This window comes from Ranitomeya variabilis, chromosome 3 (genome assembly GCF_051348905.1).
Source record: "Ranitomeya variabilis isolate aRanVar5 chromosome 3, aRanVar5.hap1, whole genome shotgun sequence".
NCBI classification, from domain to species: domain Eukaryota; kingdom Metazoa; phylum Chordata; class Amphibia; order Anura; family Dendrobatidae; genus Ranitomeya; species Ranitomeya variabilis.
In genome coordinates, this window is record NC_135234.1 from 615,313,099 (window position 1) to 615,327,548 (window position 14,450).

General features: G+C 42.0%; 1 protein-coding gene across 4 annotated transcripts in view; it reads right to left on the reverse strand.

The window, feature by feature from the left end:
• The window catches only part of ERICH6B (glutamate rich 6B), a 412,645-nt gene that overhangs the window by 203,758 nt on the left and 194,437 nt on the right, over positions 1-14,450 (reverse strand). The window lies entirely within an intron of this gene.

The window sequence follows — 14,450 nt, forward strand, 5'->3', positions numbered from 1 at the left end:
CTTCTATACCAGCTATATCTCAAACTGTGACCCAATAGTGGCATAATGGATAAGTGTTGGTGCATAAATCGTATTTGATTTCTAAAATATATTGCTTGGAAAGACTAACTAGTAGTGGGAAGTTCTCAGGGGCATGTACCAGCATTCAGTTTTACGGGAATTATATCAGACAGTGAATATGTCCTAAGGCGTCAATATTGGACCAAATGCATTTGTGCCCAGCATTCTTAAGAACAAATTAAAAATGGACATCTTCTCTAGAACATCAATCTGTAAATGTTTCAATAATGTATGTGTAGTCAGAAGGCTCGGCTGGTTGACTGGTTGGCGGCCTGCCAGGATCTATTATAATGAATGATTCACATGATGAAGGTCAATTCAAAACTATTTCAGATAAAATGAATAGTTAAATCACAAGTGTGCCCAGCCATTCAGCTGCTTCACCTTGCACCTGAAATCATATCTCTTTTCCTTATAAACATTTGTTTTATGCTCTCTTCCCTCTACACCTACACACTTCTTTTTGGCAGAACAACCATCATTGAATGGTAATCAATTTATTTTTAGAGGAAACAAATAGTAGAGAATGTACTCTAATTCTTTTCATCTACTAATGTATTAGCTAATGATTATCATTGTGGAAAACTTTTATTTCTAGATGCAGGACATTGGCTGTCTTCTGATGAGATGATAAATAAAATTGGATATACAGTATATCTATAGTTTTGTTGTTTTTTTTAAAGGGATATACAGTTGTTAGTAAGGAGGACTGGTGACATGTCAAGGGTACCCAGGGGTTAAATGGAATCTGCCAGCAAGTTTTCACACCTTTAACTATTTACGTACACGTGTGTAGTGGATGTAAAAAGTCTATTCACCCCTGTTAAAATGCTAGATTTTTGTCATTTTAATAAACCATACAAACAAGAATTATTTCAGAACTTCTTCTGCCTTTAATGTCACATACAATCTGCATATATTCACTGAAAAATAAACTAAAATAATTTTGGGTAGAAAAAGAAAAATTTGGAATTAAAATAATGTGGTTGCATAAATATGTACACCCTTAAACTAATACTTTGTTGAAGCAATCTTTGAATTTATGACAGCCCTGAAGCAAAATGCTACCTACGCCATGCTTCACTACTTGTATGGTGTTCTTTTAGTGAGGTGTAGTGTTGGCTTTGTGCCAAACACACCTTTTGGAATTATGGATAAAAAGTTCAACCATAGTCTCATCAGACCATAACACATTTTTCCTCATGCTTTTTGCAGACTTGATGACAAACCATAGTTAGTGTGGTAGATCGGCTCACTCGGCCATTTAAATTTCAACTGGTTTATTAAAACAGGCTTCGTAAACCAGTCCAAACAAAATAAATAGACATATTTTGTCTTATTGACAGGAATCAGGTTTCAGCTCTGTTTACCAAGAGATCGGTGTGACACCGATCCAGCGATGTCTTCACTGGTAACCAGGGTAAACATCGGGTTACTAAGCGCAGGGCCGCGCTTAGTAACCCGATGTTTACCCTGGTTACCATTGTAAATGTAAAAAAAAAAAAACAGTACATACTTACATTCCGGTGTCTGTCCCCTCGCCGTCAGCTTCCCGCACTGACTGTGAGCGCCGGCCGGCCGTAAAACACAGCGGTGACGTCACCGCTGTGCTTTCCGGCCGGCGCTCACAGTCAGTGCAGGAAAGCACAGCGCCGGGGGACACACACCAGAATGTAAGTATGTACTGTTTTTTTTTTTTTACATTTACACTGGTAACCAGGGTAAACATCGGGTTACTAAGCGCGGCCCTGCACTTAGCAACCCGATGTTTACCCTGGTTACCAGGGGACTTCGGCATCGTTGGTTGCTGGAGAGCTGTCTGTGTGACAGCTCTCCAGCGACCACACAGTGACGAAACAGCGACGCTGCAGCGATCGGCATCGTTGTCTATATCGCTGCAGCGTCGCTTAATGTGACGGTACCTTTACTCTCCTTCAGAGTACACAGACCACTGAATAAGCCCAAAGGCTCTACATTTAGCTTCTGGACAACACCCTGCTGTGGAGATATGGTGGACAGCCTCCCACCCACTTTTCAGCTGTTCATTAAAAAACCAAGCCCTTAACATGGCCAATTAACCCCTCTTAATAATTTTGTGCTAGAGCATTTTCCCAGGATCATATCACTGAAGGTAACATCCTGTGTAATACATATCTCCCATCCAGTATTTTACCAGTGACCTTGTCACATCAGATTTCAATGTTTTTCTTTGATGTGAATACTTTTCTGCCCAATGATGACAGAAGTATTCTAGGAGTGATACCTTTATTGGCTCACCAGAAACTACCACAGAACTACCACTTCTCTCCTATAAACAGCCCCCTAACTTAAGGAATCTGCTTGTCAGAAGTGTCCTCTCATCACCATCAGTGACTGGCACATTCCCCTGTAACAATAAAAAATGCAAAATGTGTACCCACATATTATCAACAGATATAGTCCGTGTACCAAACACAAATCAGGACTATAATGTCATGGGTTCCTTTTCTTGTACATCCTCCAACGTGGTGTACATGATACAATGTACGAGGTGCCCTGGAAGTATCTATATTGGGGAAACTATGCAAAGACTACAAAGTAGGATGAATCTACACAGACACACAATCAGGAATGAAATGGACAAGCCTGCGGGAAAACATTTCTCTGGACCTGGACACAGTATGACAGACTTAAAAGTCTTAATACTAAAAGGTAATTTTAAGGACCACAGGGAAAGAAAAATTTGGGAATACAAACTAATGAATATGTTTAATTCGTTGACACTAGGACTCAATTTAACACCTGGATTTATGAGTCACTACATGGATACAATTCACACCTCCACCAGACGGTCTCCAGATAACTAAAGGTACCTTCACATTAAGCGACGCTGCAGTGATAGCGACAACGATGCTGATTGCTGCAGCGTCGCTGTTTGATCGCTGGAGAGCTGTCACACAGACCGCTCTCCAGCGACCAACGATGCCGAGGTCCCTGGGTAACCAGGGTAAACATCAGGTTACTAAGCGCAGGGCCGCGCTTAGTAACCCGATGTTTACCCTGGTTACCAGCGTAAAATGTAAAAAAACCAAACAGTACATACTTACATTTGCGTCCCCCGGCGTCCGCTTCCTGCAGTGACTGAGCGCCGGCCCTAACAGCAGAGCGGTGACGTCACCGCTGTGCTGTACTTTCACTTTCACTTTACGGCGCTCAGTCAGTGTGGGAAGCGGACGCCGGGGGACGCGAAGGTGAGTATGTAGTTTGTTTTTTTTACATTTTACACTGGTAACCAGGGTAAACATCGGGTTACTAAGCGCGGCCCTGCGCTTAGTAACCTGATGTAAACATCATTTTACCCTGGTTACCAGTGTAAAACATCGCTGGTATCGTTGCTTTTGGTGTCAAACACGACAATACACGCCGGTCTGACGACCAAATAAAGTTCTGAACTTTGTTCAACGACAAGCGATATCACAGCAGGATCCTGATCGCTGCTGCGTGTCAAACTAAACGATATCGCTAGCCAGGACGCTGCAACGTCACGGATCGCTAGCGATATCGTTTAGTGTGAAGGTACCTTAAGAACATTATTCCCACTGCCTCTCCATTTGTAAGAAAATGCCTAATTGGATTACCATGGCTTATCTATGGACTCATCACACTTCCCACGCCCTAACAAATGTCCTCCTGTAGTATTCTTCAAATGTTGTGCTTTCTTCTTATTAATCTATTTGTAATCTTGCCTGAAGAAGGAGCCACTGTGCTCTGAAAGCTTGCAAACATATTATTTTCTGGTTAGCCAATAAAGGTATCACTCCTAGAATACTTCTGTCATCATTGGGCAGAAAAGTATTCACATCGATTTTTCTGGCTAACACGGTACCACAATACAATTTGTTATTGTACATCAATGTTTTTCTTTGTAAGAAAAGGCTTCTGTCTTGGCAACCTAACCCACGGACCATACATATGAAGAATACGATAGATTATCATATGCAACCAGGATTTGCAACCAGAAAGTTCTGCAGCTCCTTCAATATTGCTGTTAGCTTTTTCGCAAACCAATATCCTTCTTTATTTTAAACCCTTCACCCACCTGTTTTCACCTTCATGACCAGGCCAAATTTTATCATTCTGAGCAGTGTCACTTTATGTGGCAATAACTTTTAAACACTTCAAAGGATCCCACTAATTCTGAGATTCCATTTTGTGACATTTTGTACTTCATGATAGTGGTAAAATTTGTTAGAAATAATGTGTTTATTTAAATTTGGTTAAAATGGCTCAATTTATAAACTTTACATTTTTATGCACTTAAATTAGATACTTATGTCACACAAAATAGTTAGTAAATAACATTTCCCACATATCTACTTTAGATCAGCACAATTTTGAAACATTTTCTTTTTGGTAGGAAGTTCTAATAGTTAAAAGTTGACCAGCCATTTCTCATTTTTCCAACAAAATTTACAAAACCAATTTTTAGGGCCCACATCATATTTGAAGTGATTTTGGGGTGCCTATATGAAAAAAAATACCCAAAAGTGACAACATTCTAATAACTCCACCCCTCATAGTCCTCAAAATCACATTCAAGATGTTTAGTAACCCTTCAGGTGCTTCACTGGAATTAATAAAGTGTGGAAGGAAAAAATGAGCAGGCAGTGAGAGCCGGGTGTCAGCTGTGCGATTCACTGAAAACCGGCTGCGATAGCACGTGCACAGACTGTGCTCGAAAAATGGCCTGGACATATCCATACGTTCAAGGTTAGGAAGTCCTTCCCAACCTGGACGTACGGATATGTCTAAAGTGGAGAAGGGGTAATCCATTTTTGTGGGACGTTTATTTCTATTTAATGTTACTGCTGTAAAATATATAAATAGGCCTTTCATAAAAATGTTTATGTTAAACTGGACACAAGATGCAATAGTGACTGCAGAGTGGAAGAAAACTTTTTTTTTAAAATTTGGTTTCTTATTCTGCCTTTCCATTGTGGAGATATTAGCAACCAAATATTTGGCACCCAAGGAGTTAACTTTTAAGTCTAAGTAGGTATTAACAGACAGTTTTCACTGGGGGCATGTACTTTTCTCTCTATATGAGATGCGCAATCATAAACAGGAAGAAAAAGAATACGTCCCCACAAAGTAATGTTTTCTACTTTCTACAATGAGATTTCCTTGCTGTGTTGTAAGCTGTTTACAGATAATGTCGTTTGCCGTACAATGCAGCTAAGAAAATATTAGGAAAATCCTATCATAACAGCTAAATTTATATAGGGTTAATAAGAATCACTTTAAATAATGGCATCTGTGCACTAACAACTACTTATCAGGAGTTTAAATGTCATTGAGTAGTTCTGAACACAACCATATTGCCAATTATGAGAGGGTGTTCACACTTATGCCACCACATAATTTTAGTTTTGTTATTTTTGCTTTCCCCCTCGAAATGATTTCAGTTTGTTTCACAATAAATTTGTACAGATTATGGGTGTTCGGGTTGGCGGATTGCACTAAATATAAATTATGATTAAGTGCGATCGCAACCCGGGGTCCACCGTGCAGAGATGATAAACCGCAGCTAGTGAACAATGGCAGAGCGAGACTGCGAGCAAGCACCTGAAACACACTGAGTTAAATGTCACTCAATGCGAACCAAGCGCACAGTAACTAGCTCTGTTACTCCACAGAGTGGTACTGTACAAGAGAGCACTTAGAGCCATACCCTGTTAGACGACACAGTAGTAGAGCAACAATGACGCTAGTTGGGGGCCCTATAGTAACCCCCCAGAGATGTCTAGGCTAGTGATTGTGCTTGCTCTGAAACTCAGCTGTGCTAAAAGCACACACGACCGAAGCCAAGCGGGAGTTCCCACCCTACAGTGCCTGCCTAGACACTCAATCGCCATGCTGAAGCGGCACACGTGCACACTCACACACATAACACAAATGATCTTAGCGCACCAACACGCGCTCCAGGAAACCTTTTATACACCTCTGTTCAAATCCAGTCAGGCAGGACCTTGTTCGTGGACCAATCCGAAACTGCCATGTCACCCGAGCAGCTGACGGCCGACCACCAATGAAAGGTCCGCACTTCACAAGCATGCTCAGTAGGGTGATTTCAGGAATTAGCCTCTGGAACGCCTGCTCGCCGCTGCCTATTGCTAGTTACTATAGCTTTGGCTGGAGAGCCAGCAGTGACCAAGCGAACAGTACGAGTCTGGGCAAGACGCTAAGACCGACATCTTTGCAGAGCAGCTCCCACTGCGGCCGAAGCAGAATGGGAGACCACAGAGGCAGACAAGGCTTCGGATCTACCCCAAGCAGTGGGAGAATCCTGGCGCGTAATATAAGAGGTAGAAAAAGTTCTGAAATCATTCTTCTTAGTATCTTTTTTTTACAAGACAAAAACCTGGCATTTTAACAGGGTGTAGACTTTTTATATCCACTGTGGGTCTTTGAAAGACAGTTACCTTTATGCAGACAGTACATTCCTCCTTTACTGAGATATCAATATTTGAATCGCTATGAAAATGAAACTGTTGATCTGAAGCCTCTGTCACTCCAGCTCTATTCCCCACTCAGCTTTGCCTCCTCCTGCTTGACTGACAGCCTCTACGCAATGTCACTTCAGGGAAACAAACCATCAGTAACACAGGAGGAGTCACAGAGGAACAAAATGGCTAGATAATGGTATTGATGCTCTTATCTTTGCAAGTACTGCAAGTGCATATGAGTTGGTATGAAATGCTGGTGTCGGATTTCCTTTAATGGCAAAGAGGGGTGTTCCAACAGGCAACTTTTCCTTTGCCAGCATATTTAAATACAGGGGTAGTGAGTGAAGCAAACTGATGATTTTAAGAAAGCTTAGCTATGACTGTATCTTTCTATGCAATTTCACAACTAAGGTATATTTACATAAAAAGGTTGTATCATAAACAACATATATTACAGGATATGCAAAACATTTAAAATAGTAAATGTAAGAAGACAAGGGGTCAGACCAATTGGACCTCCATAAATTAATAGAATGGGACCTCAAAGTCCACTGTGTAAATTAAGCAGTATTGAAAGTTTGTACCCAGTGCTCCATTGATTGTCAATGGGAGTGGCAGTGATACATGATCACTACCGTTCCATTCATACAGGAAATTTTGGCCCACATTCTTGAGATCAATGGGGTTTTTAGCAGCTGGACCCACAACTATCATATACATTTTCATCTATTCTGTAGCTACAGTGGGGAAATTATTGATGATAAAGTATTTGATACACTGCCGATTCTTCAAGTTTCCCCACCTACAAAGAATGGAGAGGTCTGTAATTTTTATCATAGGCAAATTTGAACTGTGGGAAACAGAATCTAAAAATGAGAACTAAATAATCGAATTGCATGATTTTTATATAATTAAATTGCATTTTATTGCATGAAATAAGTATTTTATCAACTACCAACCAGCAAGAGTTCTGGTTCTCACAGACCTGTTAGCTTTTCTTTAAGAAACCCTCCTGCTCTGCACTAATTACCTGTATTATTTAAACCTGTTTGAACTTGTTACCTATATAAAAGACATCTGTCCACAAAATCAATCACACACTAACTTCTTCACCATGGCCAAGACCAAAGAGCTGTCTAAGGACACCAGGGACAAAATTGTAGAGATGGACAAGGCTGGGATAGGCTAAAGGACAATAGGCAAGCAGCTTGGCGAGAAGGCAACAACAGTTGGCACAATTATTAGAAAATGGAAGAAACACAAGATGACTGTTAATCTTCCTCAGTCTGAGCCTCCGTGCAAGAGCTCGCCTCGTGGGGTAAGGATGATTCTGAGAAAGATCAATGACCTGAAGAGAGTTGGGACCAGAGTCTCAAACATTACCATTAGTAACACACTACGCCATCGTGGATTAAAATCCTGAAGGGCACGCAGGGTCCCTCTGCTCACATCAGCATATGTCCAGGCCCTTTTGAAGTTCACCAATGACTATCTTGTTGACCTAGAGGAGGCATGGGAGAAGGTCATGTGGTCAGATGAGACCAAAATAGAACTCCTCTAGCCATGTTTGGAGGAAGAAGAAGGATGAGTACAACCCTAAGAACACCATCCCAACAGAGAAGCATGGTGGAGGTAAACATCATATTTTAGGGGGCCTTTCCTTAAAAGATCTGGAGAAGATCTGTATGGAGGAGTGAGCCAAAATCCCTTCTCCAGTGTGTGCAAACTTGGTCTAGAACTACAGGAAACGTCTGACCTCTGTAATTGTACCAAATTTTAAGCTTTGTTTTTCTACTCAAATACTTATTTCATGCAATAAAATGCAAATTAATTATGTAAAAATCATGCAATGTGATTTTTCTAGATTTTCTTTTAAGATTCTGTCTCTCACACGTTGAAGTGTACCTACTATAAAAATTACAGACTTCTCCATTCTGTTTAGGTGGGAAACCTTGCAAAATCGGCAGTATATCAAATAGTTATCTTTCCCTTTGTAGATGATAAAGGTTGTTTATGATATAACCTCTTTAAAGTGAACCTGTCAAGAGAGTCATGCTTCCTGAACCATGGGTAACATGAATGACATGCTCACTCATTATAAATAGTTACATTTTATTCTGAAATGCTGCAACCTTACAGAGAGAACATAGCTTGCAAATGAGCAGAGAATGGGGAATAGTCATAGGTGTAGCTCTCTCCTGCTTTTCCCTTCCTGACTCGGCTTGAAGGACTTTAGTAGAAAATAGGATTCACTTACATTGCTCCATCGCTTTTGGTGTATACATTTTTGTATCTGAATCATCTGGCTCAGGAACCCCAGCTAGCGTGATACACATCCTGTGTAAACTATATCTTCAAATGCATGAAATATCCATAATATCATTTTTGCTACATTACAGTGACATTCCAACTATCATTATTACCAAACCTAATTGTGGTTTTAAAATGAGTAAGATGTTTAAAAGGTCACAAGGAGCATTATACTACATCAACCAGGCCAGTGCTTATGTCAGTTCTCCTTATGCTGCATAAGCAGATAGAATAATGAAAGTGATACTGAAAAGACATTCAGGCTTAGACATTTATTGAATGTGCATGTAATGGATGATGCATGATAAATGGGACTATTTCCAGGAAAAGAGGTTGGTGGTACACAACAGGAATAAAAATCTGAAAGTGCTAGACATTATTCTACCATGGTTTAGGTCAACAAAACATGCATGACATATTGACTTGGTGGCTGAGTCACACAGCTCCATCCAGAGTCAAATCTTACACTGCAGATGGTATAGTACAACAGTATCATATATTTGATGTATATGCATTTATATGCAATATTTATTAATGGTAAAGTTCAAAGAGTTGTGTAATATCAGCTCCTTTAAAACATTTGGAAACCACGATTACACAAATCACGTTACTTGGCTGTGTAAAATTTATTTACAAAAATAAGTTGTTACTTATTGCCAGTGGATGAGCATCTTTATAATAAAATTATTGTAGCTAGATGCCTGTACACCCAGAGAAGTTCAAGTTTACTTATATTGACTGATTTAACTATTTAGACATTCACATAGAGGGCTTAGCCCCTATAAAAATCATACTGACATTGTAGATTTTAGTTTTTTTTTAATTGAAAGACAGTTTTACTAAATGATTGTAAATGATGGGACTTCGGTGCACCCTTGGTGTGGCCAAGGGCTCAGTGCCCCGTTCCGCCCCATTAATTATCCCTCTTCACCTCTTCCCTTACAGTGACTGAGAGTACTAGCTTTGGAGTGCTGCCTGATCTAAATCCCTAGCCCTTCACATACTGAGACTTCAGGGGCCAAGAGTGTGCAAAGTGTCAGTCTGTGCAGAGGCTCAAGTTCTCATTCCTCTCTTGTGTATAGCAGCTGCATGCTGCACACAGGATAACAAAGCAGCGGGCAGCCGATGCTGACAGGAGAGAGATATGAGAGCTAGTGTTGAGCCACACCCCCTAGTATTCGAGTTCGGTTGGGTTTGTTGAATTGGGGCGTGTTCGGCGAATGTTCATCGAACGTTTGACGAACACCGTCGAACCCCATTGAAACCAATGGCAAGCAAACACAAACACATACAAACACATAGAAAACACCTTAAAAGGTGTCCAAAAGCTGACAAACTGCTCAGAAGACACAACAAACACATGGAAAAGTCACAACTACATATAGTCATGCGAAAAGAAAAGAGGTGTAGGAGTAAAAGGAGGAGGAGACACAGATATAGACATGTCATTCTCTTCTAAAATCAAGAAAGGATGGAGTAAAAATCTAAACTCACTCTACCAACACCCAGACGTCGTGACAAAAAAATTTAAAAAATAAATCTCTTTAGGTAGAATGGCGGCGGGTCGATTCAGAACACTTTCCTTAGAAGACGTAGTGGTACCCCCGTTGGGAGTCGTGCCAAAAAAGGAACCCAATACATTCTGACTAATCCACCATTTGTCATATCCAAGGGGCAGGTGTTGTGGATTCTGTTTGTGGGCTCCCTCTGGTGGTTACTGCTGGTAGTGGGTGACCTTGGTGGGTTGCGGCCTTTGGTTTCCACCTGTCCATCAGAGGCTGGGTGGTTCCTATTTTACCTGGCCTTTCTGTCATTCCATTGCCGGCTATCAATGTATTCAGATGTGCTCTGTTTGGTTCCTGCCTACCTGCTCCCAGATCTTTCAGGATAAGCTAAGTGCTGATTTTCAGTTGTTGGTTTTTTGTCCAGCTTGCTTATTATGTCTCTATGCTAGCTGGTAGCTCTAGTGGACTGAGGTTCTCCCCATGTGCCATGAGTTGGCACATGGGTTCTTGTAATCTCAGGATGGTTTTTTGATTAGGGTTTTTTGCTGACCGCTCAGACCCCTTTTGTATCGTTCTGCTTTCTAGTTTACAGCGGGCCTCAATTTGCTGAACCTATATATATCATCTCTATGTGTGTGCCTTCCTCTCATTTCACCGTCAATACATGTGGGGGGCAACTATACCTTTTGGGGTTCATTCCTCTGGAGGCTAGTGAGGTCTTTATTTTCTCTGCAGTACTAGTTAGCTCTTAGGCTGGTGCGTGGCGTCTAGAACCAACGTAGGCACGCTCCCTGGCTATCTCTAGTTGCGTTTGTCAGGCGTAGGGCAGCGGTCAGCCCAGGTTCCATCACCCTAGAGCTTGTCCGATATTTAGTATTACTTTGCTTGTCCCTTGCTATCCCTAGCCATTGGGATTCATGACAGTATAGCCGGCCCACAAAGTGTTAATTGTTTGGGCTGAAGCAGGAGAAAAAGAAGTGTTTAAGGGAAATTTTTTTTTTTTTTTTTTTTCCTTCAGAGTTTTGCTGCCTAGCCCTTAATTGCTGTCTAGCTGCTTCTTACCTCCTCTTAACCCTTGAATGGCTCTGATATTAGCTGTTTAACATGGATGTCCAGAGTTTGGCTTCCAGCCTGAGTAATCTCGCGGCAAAAGTTCAAAACATACAGGATTTTGTTGTTCACACTCCCATGTCTGAACCTAGAATTCCTATTCCAGAGTTCTTTTCTGGAGATAGATCTACCTTCCTGAATTTCAGGAACAATTGTAAATTGTTTCTTTCTTTAAAATCTCGCTCCTCTGGAGACCCTGCTCAACAGGTCAAGATTGTAATATCTTTCCTGCGGGGCGACCCTCAGAATTGGGCATTTGCATTGGCACCAGGGGATCCTGCATTGCTCAATGTGGATGCGTTTTTTCTGGCATTGGGATTGCTCTATGAGGAACCCAACCTGGAGATTCAGGCTGAAAAGGCTTTATTAGCCCTCTCTCAGGGGCATGATGAAGCGGAAATATATTGTCAAAAATTTCGGAAATGGTCGGTGCTTACTCAGTGGAATGAGTGCGCCCTGGCTGCAAACTTCAGAAATGGTCTTTCCGAGGCCATTAAGGATATTATGGTGGGGTTCCCTACGCCTACAGGTCTGAATGAGTCGATGGCTATGGCCATTCAGATTGATCGGCGTTTACGGGAGCGCAAACCCGTGCACCACTTGGCGGTGTCTTCTGAACAGGCACCTGAGACTATGCAATGTGATAGAATTCAGTCCAGAAGTGAACGGCAAAATTATAGGCGGAAAAATGGATTGTGTTTTTATTGTGGTGATTCAGCTCATGTTATATCAGCATGCTCTAAACGCACAAAAAGGGTTGATAAATCTTTTGCCATTGGTACTCTGCAGCCTAAGTTCATTTTGTCTGTGACTCTGATTTTTTCACTGTCTTCCATTTCCGTCGATGCCTATGTGGATTCAGGCGCTGCCCTGAGTCTTATGGATTGGTCATTTGCTAAACGCTGCGGTTTTAGTCTGGAGCCTCTGGAAGTTCCTATCCCTCTGAAGGGAATTGACTCTACACCATTGGCTATGAATAAGCCGCAGTATTGGACACAAGTGACCATGCGCATGACTCCCGTTCATCAGGAGGTGATTCGCTTCCTTGTACTGTATAATTTACATGATGTACTAGTGCTTGGTCTGCCATGGTTACAAACTCATAATCCTGTCCTGGACTGGAAAACAATGTCTGTGTTAAGCTGGGGATGTCGGGGGGTTCATGATGATGCACCTCCGATTTCAATCGCTTCATCTACTCCTTCTGAGATCCCTGCGTTTTTGTCTGACTATAGGGATGTTTTTGAGGAGCCTAAGCTCAATTCGCTCCCTCCTCATAGAGATTGTGACTGTGCTATAGAATTGATTCCTGGCAGTAAGTTCCCTAAGGGTCGTTTATTTAATCTGTCACTGCCAGAGCATACTGCTATGCGGAATTATATTAAGGAGTCATTGGAAAAGGGACATATTCGTCCATCTTCGTCCCCTCTGGGAGCAGGTTTTTTTTTCGTGGCAAAAAAAGATGGTTCCCTGAGGCCTTGTATAGATTATCGCCTTCTGAATAAGATTACAGTCAAATATCAGTATCCACTGCCATTATTGACTGATTTGTTTGCTCGCATTAAGGGGGCTAGGTGGTTCACTAAGATAGATCTTCGCGGTGCGTATAATCTGGTGCGGATAAAACAGGGTGACGAGTGGAAAACCGCATTTAATACGCCTGAGGGCCATTTTGAGTATTTGGTAATGCCTTTTGGACTCTCCAATGCTCCGTCAGTCTTTCAGTCCTTTATGCACAATATTTTCCGTGAATATCTGGATAAGTTTATGATTGTGTATTTGGATGATATTTTGGTGTTTTCTGATGACTGGGAGTCTCATGTTTTACAGGTCAGGAAGGTGTTTCAGGTTCTGCGGGCCAATTCTCTGTTTGTGAAGGGCTCAAAGTGTCTCTTCGGAGTCCAGAAGATTTCTTTTTTGGGGTACATTTTTTCTCCTTCTACTATTGAGATGGATCCCGTCAAGGTTCAGGCGATTTGTGACTGGACACAACCTACATCTGTTAAGAGCCTTCAGAAGTTCTTGGGGTTTGCTAATTTTTATCGTCGGTTCATTGCTAATTTTTCCAGTATTGTTAAACCTTTGACTGATTTGACTAAAAAGGGTGCTGATGTTGCTGATTGGTCTCCTGCGGCCGTGGAGGCCTTTCGGGAACTTAAGCGCCGGTTTTCTTCTGCTCCTGTGTTGTGTCAACCAGATGTTTCACTTCCTTTTCAGGTTGAGGTTGATGCTTCCGAGATTGGAGCAGGGGCGGTTTTGTCACAGAGAAGTTCTAATGGCTCGGTGATGAAGCCATGTGCATTCTTCTCTAGAAAATTCTCGCCCGCCGAGCGCAATTATGATGTGGGTAATCGGGAGCTTTTGGCCATGAAGTGGGCATTTGAGGAGTGGCGTCATTGGCTTGAGGGTGCTAAACATCGTGTGGTGGTCTTGACTGATCACAAGAATCTCATTTACCTTGAGTCTGCCAGGCGTTTGAATCCTAGACAGGCTCGTTGGTCGTTGTTTTTTTCTCGTTTCAATTTCGTGGTTTCATACCTGCCAGGTTCAAAGAATGTGAAGGCAGATGCTCTTTCCAGGAGTTTTGTGCCTGACTCTCCTGGAGACTCTGGGCCTACTGGTATCCTTAGGGATGGGGTAATATTGTCCGCCGTATCCCCAGACTTGCGACGTGCATTGCAGGAGTTTCAGGTGGATAAACCGGATCGTTGTCCGCCAGAAAGACTGTTTGTTCCGGATGATTGGACCAGCAGAGTCATCTCCGAGGTCCATTCTTCTGTGTTGGCTGGTCATCCTGGAATATTTGGTACTAGAGACTTGGTGGCCAGGTCTTTTTGGTGGCCTTCCTTGTCTAGGGATGTGCGTACCTTTGTGCAGTCTTGTGAAGTGTGTGCTCGAGCTAAGCCTTGCTGTTCTCGGGCCAGTGGGTTGTTGTTATCCTTGCCCATCCCGAAGAGGCCTTGGACGCACATTTCCATGG